Source organism: Nannospalax galili, unplaced genomic scaffold (assembly GCF_000622305.1).
Source record: "Nannospalax galili isolate Female #2095 unplaced genomic scaffold, S.galili_v1.0 scaffold10, whole genome shotgun sequence".
NCBI classification, from domain to species: Eukaryota; Metazoa; Chordata; class Mammalia; order Rodentia; family Spalacidae; genus Nannospalax; species Nannospalax galili.
In genome coordinates, this window is record NW_008331140.1 from 10834384 (window position 1) to 10845043 (window position 10660).

Below are 10660 nucleotides of genomic sequence, written 5' to 3' on the forward strand. Positions count from 1 at the left end.
AATAAATTCAGGTATTTTTAACCAACGAATTTCCAATGAAAGTATCAAGAATATACATTAGAAAAGGGTCCATTCTCCTCAACGAGGGAGCTGGGAACTGAATATTTGCATGCACGCTTGGACTAGACCTCCATATAAAAATCAGTGCAAAATGGATTAGACTTTACTCTAAGACCAGAAACTATGCAAGTACCAGGAGAAAACATAGGGGAATTTCTTCAAGGAATTACTCTGTGTAAAGATATGGGGGGCATATGATAAAAGTCCAGGCAACAAAGGCAAAAATAAACAAATGGGAGGATTATCAAACTTGTTTCTGAACAGCAAAGTAAACAATAAGCATAATGGAAAGACCACGTGAAGAATGTGAAAAAGTATCTGCAACTCTTCATCCAAAAAGTGATTAATGGGGATGGAAAGACAGTTCATCTAGCTGGTAAAGTGTGTTCTATGTACACATGAGGGACATGAGTTTGATCCCCAGCACCCATCTAAAAAAGCTGGATGTGGTGATGCATGATTGTAATCTCAGCACTGGAGAGACAGAAACAGGGAGATTCCTGGGGTTTGCTGGCCAGTCAGCCTAGCCTATTTGGTGAACTCCAGGCCAGTGAGAGACCCTGTCTTTATAAAAACAAAGACAGCTGGTCCCTGTCCCATACTGCCTGTAGGTCCTACATGATGAGCTCCACACAGTTTAACAAGGGCTCATCCTATGGGCTCTTGGCCGAGGTGAAGAACTGGCTCCTGTGTAAATATGACCCCCAGAAAGAAGCCGAACTCTGCAACTGGATTGAGGGGCTCACGGGCCTCTCCATCTGGCCTGACTTCCAGAAGGGTTTGAAAGACAGGATCATCCTTTGCACATTGATGACCAAGTTGCAGCCGGGCTCTGACCCCAAGATCAACCAATCCCAGCAGAACTGGCACCAGCTAGAAAACCTGTCCATTTCAAGACCACGCTGACCTACAGCATGAACCCTGAGGATCTGTTTGAGGCCAACGACCTATTCGAGAGCTGGATGATGCAGGTGCTGGTGGCTCGCCTGGTTGTAGTGGGAAAGTCCAAGACCAAGAGTCTGCAGAGCGGGGTGGACATCAGGGTCAAATACTCGGAGAAGCAGCAGAGGAACTTTGACAATGCCACCCTGAAAACCGGCCAGTGCGTCATCAGACTGCAGATGGGGACCAACAGGTGTGCCCATCAGTCAGTCAGGCATGATGGCCTACAGCACCAGGTGGCATCTTTATGACCCCAAGAACCACATCCTGCTGCCCATGGACCACTGCAACATCAGCCTACAGATGAGGACCAACAAGTGCACCAGCCAGGCTGACCCATCTATGACAATATGACACGAGGCTGGGCACAGACAAGCTCCACCCTGTCGCTGCAGATGGGCTAAAGCCAGGGCGTCAACCCGTGTGGCCAGGTCTTCCGTCTGGGGCGGCAGACCTACGACCCCAAGTACTGACTGCAGGGCCAGGCAGATAATGTTCTGCCAGGGGGCAAAGGCCCAGGAAAGACCCCCAAGTTCCCTGCCTACTACGGGGTACTGAGCATCACAGGTACCAGCACACCCCATATCAGCGTCCTGTGGGGATATTTGGGTTTTCTGGTGGTTTTGTTGTGGTTGTTGCTGTTTGTTTGTTGAGACTAGGTCTCACTGTGGTCTGAGTCTCACAGCAGTCCTCCTGCCTCAGCTCCCTGAGGTCTGGGCGACAGGTCTGTGTTATCCATACCTGGCTTTTTACTCTCTCATTATCCCTTGCTTCCTTCCCAGGGCTAACCCAGACAGGGGACCGGGGTGGGAGTCCCTGTGGGAGAGACAGGCTGCGCCTTTCACAGCAAGCTGTGGGGAAAGCTTTGTGTGTTTTGGAGGGTGAGTCTGGCCCTTATAGTTTCCGGTTTCTTCATCTCTTCCTCATTATTGTGTGGTTTGTGAACCTGCAGAAACTTCAGGCAGTTTCAAGGAAAAAGAAAGAAAACTGTCTATTTTATTTTAACTCCCAGGGAAAGAAGTGGAGGGCATAAGTGCCGCAAGATGCACCCAAGGCCTTAGAATATTAAGGCATTTGAGGAGCTGCATTGGTCTCCCTAAGACTCACAGATCCTGGGAAATTGAGGCCTAGACAGTCCCTGTGGGTTTGGAACCTCCGAAGCTCTCCTGTTTCCCCCAACCCTTGTATCTGTCCTGGGCCCCACCCTACAAGTGCTGCATGTGACCCTCCCAGGGGTCCCTGAACCCAGAAGATAATGTTTTTTAAAAAACCCTTGTGAATCAAAACCAATAAAAACGTCCTTTTGACATTAAAAAAAAACAAAAACAAGGTGGATAGCTTTTGAGGAATGACACATTAGATTGCTCTCTGACCTCCATACATTCACACTCCATACATGTGGACCTGCACCCAAACATGCAAACCCATGACACATACTCACACATGCAGAACAAGGGATTGAATCCAGAATATACAAGGAACTCAAACAACCCAAAATAAAAATAAAAATTTCCAATTAACAAATGAGCTGATGTGTTAAATAGACATTTCTCAAATGACAGGCATATAGGTAAAAATTCTAAACCACTAATTATCATGGAAAGACAAATAAAAATCACAATATGACCTCACCTCATTTTATTTAGAATAGCTATCATCAGAAAAATGGGACTTAGGACATAGTTCAGTTGGCACAGTGCAGGTTTCAATCCCAGGAATTCATAAACCACTGATGTTTCTGCACACCTATAATTCCAGCTGTAGAAGGTGGAGACAGGAGGATCAGAAGTCTAAAAGAAAAAGAACCCCTTCCCCCTCAAAAAAAACCAAAAAATAATTAGAGCTGGTAAAGATGTGAGAAAATATCTACACACTACACTACACACTGTTAATAGAAATGTAAATTGTCATAGCTATTATAATAAACTAAAAATAGAAAGTCCATATAATCCAATAATCTCACTAATATATCCAAAAGAAGCAAAGTCAGTATGCTAAAGATGCACTCTCTGGTTTACCTCAGCACTAGTTACAATAACAAAGATAAGAAATGAATGTGTATCATTTGTGAAGGAATGGCTTAAGTGAATAAGATATATACATACAGATATAATTTTCATTAATAAAAGAATAAAATGCTGTTATTTTGTAGCCACATGAATGAACCTAGAAGATATTATTTAAAGTCAAATAATCCAGAGCACAGTGATAAATACCACATGTTCTTACTTATACGTGAAAGCTAAACATTAATCTTAGAAGAACAGAGATCAGTGTTGTGGTTAGCAGAAGTTGGAAACCATAGGGCAGATAGACAGAGGTTGGCTCATATCTATAAAATTACAATTGGGTATGACTAAGTTCTAGTGTTCTGTAACATAGTAGGGAAATAATGTATTGTACATCTCAAGGTAAGTAGAAGGGAGGGTTTTGAATATTCTTAACACAAAGAAATGATAAATTCCTTTAGGTGGTGGATATGTTAATTGTGTTGATTTGATCATTATATATTACATATATGTATTGAAATATTACACTGTACCTCCTAAATGTATACAAATATGTATCAATTTAAAATAAAAACAACTTAAAGCAATTAACTAAAAAATAATAAAAATTGACATGAAAATCCAGTATAAATGTCTAGGATATATACACATCTACTTTTCATGCTGTAATGATTATTTTTATAGCAAAATTATTTTCAATAATTATATATTTCTTTTGACATTTCTATTCACAATGATAACTAAGATTTGTTTTGTGTTTTGTGGTATAGGAATTAAAGCCACTGGACAGTGTGTACTAGATAAATGCTTTATCACTAACCTGTATGTGCCATCTGAGAAACACGTGTTTGATTTTTCTCACTCAAACTTTCACTGTATATAAGAATATCATATAATCTGGGGCTGGAAAGATGGCTCAGAGGTTAAGAGTGCTGCTTGTTCTTGCGGAAGACTGGGGTTTGAATCCCAGCACCTACATCGCAGCTAACAACCATCTGCAACTTCAGTCGCAGGGTATCTGACACCCTCCTCTGACCTCCTCCAAGGGCACTGCATAACACAGGTGCACTTGCATACATACAGACAATACAATCATACATATAAAATAAAAATAGCAAAATATTTTTAAAAGAAGACTATCATATAATCTAAGTTATGTCTCTTGACTGAGAATACAATCTTCATTTTTGCTGCATACCAGCTTTATTTCAAGTCACAATCAGCTTATATTTTAGTTATCATTTATAATGAATGTATAAGTTAACAGTTACAAATGCAAAAATTTCTGAACTCAAATGTAAAATTCATTCATCTTAGAAAAAAATTTCCTCAGAAGAACACAGCTTGTTATTGATTAATTCAGCAGCTGAAACAGATGTTCCAAAAGCAGAGCCACATTTTTGCACCATCTCTTTCATTTTTGAAACTTATGTCAGCTTTTATTTTGTGAATCATAGGAAAACATTTTCTTTAACTTTGACTATTTGTCACTGTTACATGATATTGAAATTAATGATCTCACTTTGATCTAAAGGCCTTATATAAACAGTCAAAGAGAAAAGGTTCTGTGTGAACTGAAAATTGAGTCAAATATGCTTTCCATACTGAACTGTGCTTGGATTCTGAAGTAAATGCTAAAAGCCAAGTGATTCAATCATTTGTCCTGGAAGAAAAGTAGCCACTGAGTGTCAGAGGTGGAAGTAATTACTTCTTAGGAGCAGGTTTCATTTCCCCATTTATATTACTTAAAATTTCAAATATTCATTGTTGCCAAATATATTTTTACAGTAAATTTCAAAAAAAATTACAAAGCATGAATCTTCTTTTTAAATGGTATAAATACAGAAGTGTTTCCATTCCATACTCTCACTGATTTGTGTTGATTTCTATAAATGTAGGAAATCCAGTGTGTGTATGTGTATGTGTGTGTGTGTGTGTGTGTATGTGCATGCACACATACAAACTTACTCAGATCTTCCATTGTCCATTTTCAAATGAAGTCCCCCTTAAATTTCAAATGTCACATAAAAGATTGGAAATACAGGAATGTTGGCTGGGTATGGTGGCACATGCCTTCAATCCCAGCACTCAGGAGGCAGATGCAGGCAGATTTCTGTGAGTTCAAGGCCAGCCTGGTCTACATAGTGAGTTCTAGGCTAGCTGAGGCAACAGGGAGACCCTGTCTCATAAAAGACAAAAAAAGAAAGAAAGAAAGAAAGAAAGAAAGAAAGAAAGAAAGAAAAAATGGGACAGCTGGGTAAAATATTTACCCTTCGTAAAATTTCAACAAAGACATGGAGTATACTTAACTCCTATTCACATACAGTATTAACTATAAATTTTCCTGTTTTAGTTGACATCATCAATGCACCTAATTATCTTTTCAAACTTAAATGCCACTACTCCCTCTTATGATTACACAACCTCATCCTGTAATGTCCTTCAATTTTTTCCTATTCTGCAACATTTCTTTCATACACATTCATTGTTGATAGTTTTTCAGAACCACAAGCAGATATCCTTCTCTGATGTATTTCATGCTCAATCAAATTATGAATAAATCTTGCCCATTTTCTGTGTACTTCTATAAGTCATAACCCCATAGAACTTTGTGTGAAAATTCCCTAAAAGCTGTGCTCTGTTTTGAATTTGACCCCACTAAATTTAGGTTGAAACTTAATCCACATTGTGGTGATGTTCAGAGATTGGAATTTAGAGGAATGACTATATCATGAGGGTTCTGCACTCATGAATATATTAACAGCTTGTAAAAAGTCTGAAATGAATAACATTAGGGTTTATTGCTCTTACATTCTTTCTGTGAAGTGAGGACACCTTGATAATTCTTCTCATGAGTAACAGGCCTATACTAGACACCAAAAATGTCAGGGTCTTGATCTTGAACTTCTTAGCCTATAGAACTATGAGAAATAAATTCTTATTATGTATGGATTACCTAGTGTAAGGAAAACAATTCATGAGAAGCTATGAAACAGATGCCCACATCTCTAAATGCAACTCAGAAAAGGCTAAAATCCTCCATTGCACCAAATCAAAACTAAACAAGGAAAGAAAAGGCAGGAGGATCACCTCAAGTCTGTGGCCAGTGTGGCGTACATAGTAAGTTCCAGGACAGTCAACCATACATAGTGGGATCCAGTCACAACAATAAAAATCCCTAAACAACAATTTTAACCTTTGCAAACAAATAACCTTTCCATATTCAGGTAGAATAAACAACAAAAATAACATATATAGAATGATGGATAGTGTAATTCTGTTTTATTATTGCTCACTAATAACCAAACATTTGATGTCATAAAACTATGTATAAGTAAATGAGATTTAAATTTTATTTTAGAGGTTGGGATGAAGCTCATTTGGTATCGTGCTTGCCTCGCATATATGAAACCCTACATTCAATACCCATGTTCACATAAACCATACACTGTGATCCACATCTGTAATCTCAGCACTTTCAGAAGTAGAGAGGAGGATCAGAAGTTCAAAGTCATCCTCAGTTGTGTAATAAGTTCATGGTCAGTCTCAGATACATGAGACATTGTCTCAAATATCAAATATATATATAAATATATATATTAAAATTCATGTGAATGATTACAAAGTGTTATTCAGGATGCAGCAAGATAGTTTAATGAATAATGACATATGACAAGGTAGTTTCAATGAAATTATGACTTTTAAAAATATAAATAGCTGAGCATGGTGGTATACACCTTTAATCCCAGAACTCATGAAACAGAGGCAGGAAGACGTCTGTGAATTCAAGTCCAGCCTGTTCTACATAGAGAGTTCTAGGTCAGCCAGTGATGCATAGTGAAACCCCATCTCAAATAAACAAATGTAAAAATATAATTATATTTTAAAATATCACCTATAGCTACACCAAACTGATTCAGCTTGGGAATCACAGTAGACTTTGTCAAAGTGGACATTTAACCACTCAAGCTCTAAACCTTAAAAAAATGATGCTATATCAGAGAACCAAGGACGTTTGGGACAGAGAACGTCTCACCATTTGGAAGAGCTATGGTTATTCAAAACACACTAACTTTGAGTGGTATCCTCTTCAAACTTGTCTGGGAATATGATATACTAATAAAACTTTAGAAACTTTTAAGAACAGATTCCAAGTATGGTGACATATCACAGATGTCACTGTAAAACCTGACATTATGAAATTTTGGCTATTATTTTATCTGTAGTTTTATGTTTCCTTACCACAAAATGGAGCAAGATCTGATACAAAAAGTAAATATCCATCCTATAGTAAATAGATAAACCTTATGAGTAACCTCATAACTAAAACTTTCCCACTTAGAAGGTTAAAAGTTTTCATCATGGAGCATGATGACTGAAAACTATTTTGCAAATTTATTATCAGCTCTTGTCATGTGCACATGCGAGCCTAGCTAAACTAGCCAGCTCAACCCCATCCAGAGTATTGGTTGACTCCTCCTTATGTAAAAGAAATAGTCTCTTTGTAGATGCTTGAATAGCTGGATTGAACTGTAGTTGATCACTTATCACCTCTATTTCTTCATCCATGACTGTAAAAAGAGCTTTCAGTCTTTTTATAGAAATGGAGAAGAGATTGTAATTAGAAAGTAAGCTTAAGTATTTCACAGAGAAAGTAATTCCACTTTGATGGAATTACTGAAGCAAGGATTAAATAATCACTTGACATTGTGTGGTAAGGTTTGTTTCTGATCAGGGTAAAGAATTTTGTGGTATGAACTTTAAGATTTCTTTCAATGCTGAGATTTGGTGTTTTATTGTTTATTTTCTCTTTTTCTTTCCACCGTCTCTTATTATCAATTTCTATCTTGCCTTCATCTTCCATCCTAACAAGCAAGCAATTTAAAGCTGATTCAAGGGAGATTTAGAGAAGACACCTCTGCTGTTGCCCTACCAACAAAGATACATATGTTCAATACAGAAGGACTATAGTGAAAATTTGACCAAAGCATGACAGTAGACAAATGCAATAGGTTCCCAATATCCTTAATGCAAAGTCCTGCAAAATCAATAAATTATCTTCATCAAATTACTAAAGAATTAAAATGTTTCTATCAAAATGAGCACCAAAATATTCAAAGCAATCTGTTCTTGATTATCCCAAATGCAGCATGAATAATATCCAAAGGTTATCATTCAAAAATGATTTGCACTTGGTCTTAGATGGCATATGACTCCAGATTTAAATTCATATGCCTCTAATATTCTGGAGATTTACTTAAAGCAGTGAATCTAAACTACAAAGGACTATGCATTTAATTTCTTCCTGACCCCTGACTTAGTAAATTAACTTGCTTCACCAAATGATGGAAAGCAACCACCAAAACACAGATGATGTCTGTCGCTAAACATTCTGGCTTACAACATCCCTTGTACGTGTATACCTTAGCTTGAGGAAAACTACGGTAGAACTTCCAAGTGTATTTTTTAATGTGAGTTTCTCCTGGTCCATAATAATTAAAAACCATAAGTAAAGCTAGTACTTAAAGCAAAATAGAGAACAATGTCAATAAATCTTGAGCATAAGATTTTGAATAATATATTTAATGAAGTAGATACAGTCAAATAAAATGTCTATCTCCAACCACCCACACCACTTTCACCATCAATAATAATAACCCGAGTACAAGGAAAAGATAACTTCCTGTATGTTTTTTCAATTCCTGCTTTTGCTTCATGGTTACCTTGCTTCTAATGGAACAAGCTAGGGCTGAGATTGTAATTCATTTTTTAGGTTTAACAAATTTTGTTTCCATACTTTGCATCAGAAATGGAAACAGTATTTAATCTCCCTCCCCAGTTTTTCTTATTAGGTTCTCTGGTTCTATGAAGTCCGTGTTGTCTTGCCAACTTATGTTTATGTTAAGAACAATTAATTAATGAGTCTTCACTCTGTGCATGTGTACTTATGCTCATGTGCACGGTAGAGACTAGAGGACAACATGAGCTGTTGTTCCTCAGCTGTCTTGTTTGCTTGCTTCTTTTCTTGCTTGTTTGTTTTGAGATAGGGTCTTATTGGCCTGAAACTCACTGAATAATCTAGGCTGTCTGGCCAACAAACCCCAGTAATCTCCCTACCTCAGCCTAGCCAGGGCTGGGATTACAAGATTGCACCATCATGCCAACTTTTTTTCTACATGAGTTCTTAAAATTGAACTCAGGTATTCATGCTTAAGAAGCAAGCACTTAATCATCTGAGCCATCTCTCCAGGCCCTGTCTTCACTTTTGAGACAGAAAAAAATTCACCCTATACATTTTCATTTTATGTCAAACAACCTCAACATCTTGAGTCTTCAAAAAATCTGTACTTCTGCCCACATACATATTTTATCACCTAATACGGAGAAAGAAAGGTTGCATTCAGTAGGAAGCACGTTTCTTGGTAGAAGTTCTTATGTTTTTCAAGCATGGGAGTTAGGCTATCTAAGGCTTTCCAACTCCGGTTGCACACTGCAATTACCTGGGCAATGAGGAAACCAATTTAATTGCACTCTTGCAAATTTCATACAGTATATTTTGGTACCTCATATCTGTATCCACCCTTACTAATCCCCCACTAAATTTCTGTACTCCTCTGATATATATCAGATTTCTGTCCCTAAATGCCTTTCAGTGTATGTTCATCCACTCAAGCCTGGTCAACCTACCAAGAGTCTCATCATTAAATGAGACTGACTTACGCTCCTCCAAGCAACTATTGGTTGCCAACAGTTCCTTGGACAGGGTTATTTTCTTTCCCATGTCAATGCTGGGATTTTGTCTGGTTCGAGGCTGTCTCACACAATAACCACCATCAAAAAAATCAACAAAACAAAAAAATTTAGAACATTCTCATCTCTCAAAAGCAGAAAAAAGAAAAAAACATAGTTCTCTTTAGTAGTCACTCCCTATTTTTCACAAACAATTATGCCTAGGTAACCACTAATCTACTTTCTGTCAGTATAAATTTACATATTCTGAGCATTCTATACAAATGAAAATATGAAATATGTGTTCTTTTGTCATTGGCTGCATTCAAATATCAATAATTCATTATATCATTACAGCCAAGTTATACTCCATTGTATATATATTTGTTTATCCTTTTGCATAGATATACCGTAATTGCTTATCCTTTTATCAGTTCCTACGCATTTTCACTGTTTTTACAATTTCAGGCTGTGGTGACTAATAATCCTATGGACATAGTGTATGAATTTTTTGAATATATATACACATATGTGTGTATAGAAATAGGCTTGTTATTCCATATGGTAATTCTGTTTAACACTGTAAAAAAGTCAAACTGTTTGCATCACCTGCACCATTTCCTTTATTTTTGGAATTCCGCTCATGTCCTTGTTTATTCAGAATCTACTCTGCAAGTTTCAGTTGTTTTGCAGGAAAAATTTTAATCACAAACAAAATCTCCAAGTGATCACAAACAGGGACATAAATGAAATAATATAAGCTCATTTTCTTCCTCTTTACAATAGCAGAGCTCTATTATTTGTATGTTTAAATGCCAGCATGTATGATATAAATGTGGCTGGAAATGTGAGCCATGCCTAATGTGAACCAAAGCAACTCTGAATCATTATGAACTTATTTCCCAAATAAACTCATGTGA

The 10660-nt window shown here is 37.3% G+C and overlaps 1 pseudogene; it reads left to right on the forward strand.

Annotated features, from left to right (window-relative positions):
- Positions 1-681: 681 nt before the first annotated feature.
- On the forward strand, positions 682-1475 carry LOC103725679 (annotated as a pseudogene).
- The last annotated feature ends 9185 nt before the right edge of the window (positions 1476-10660 follow it).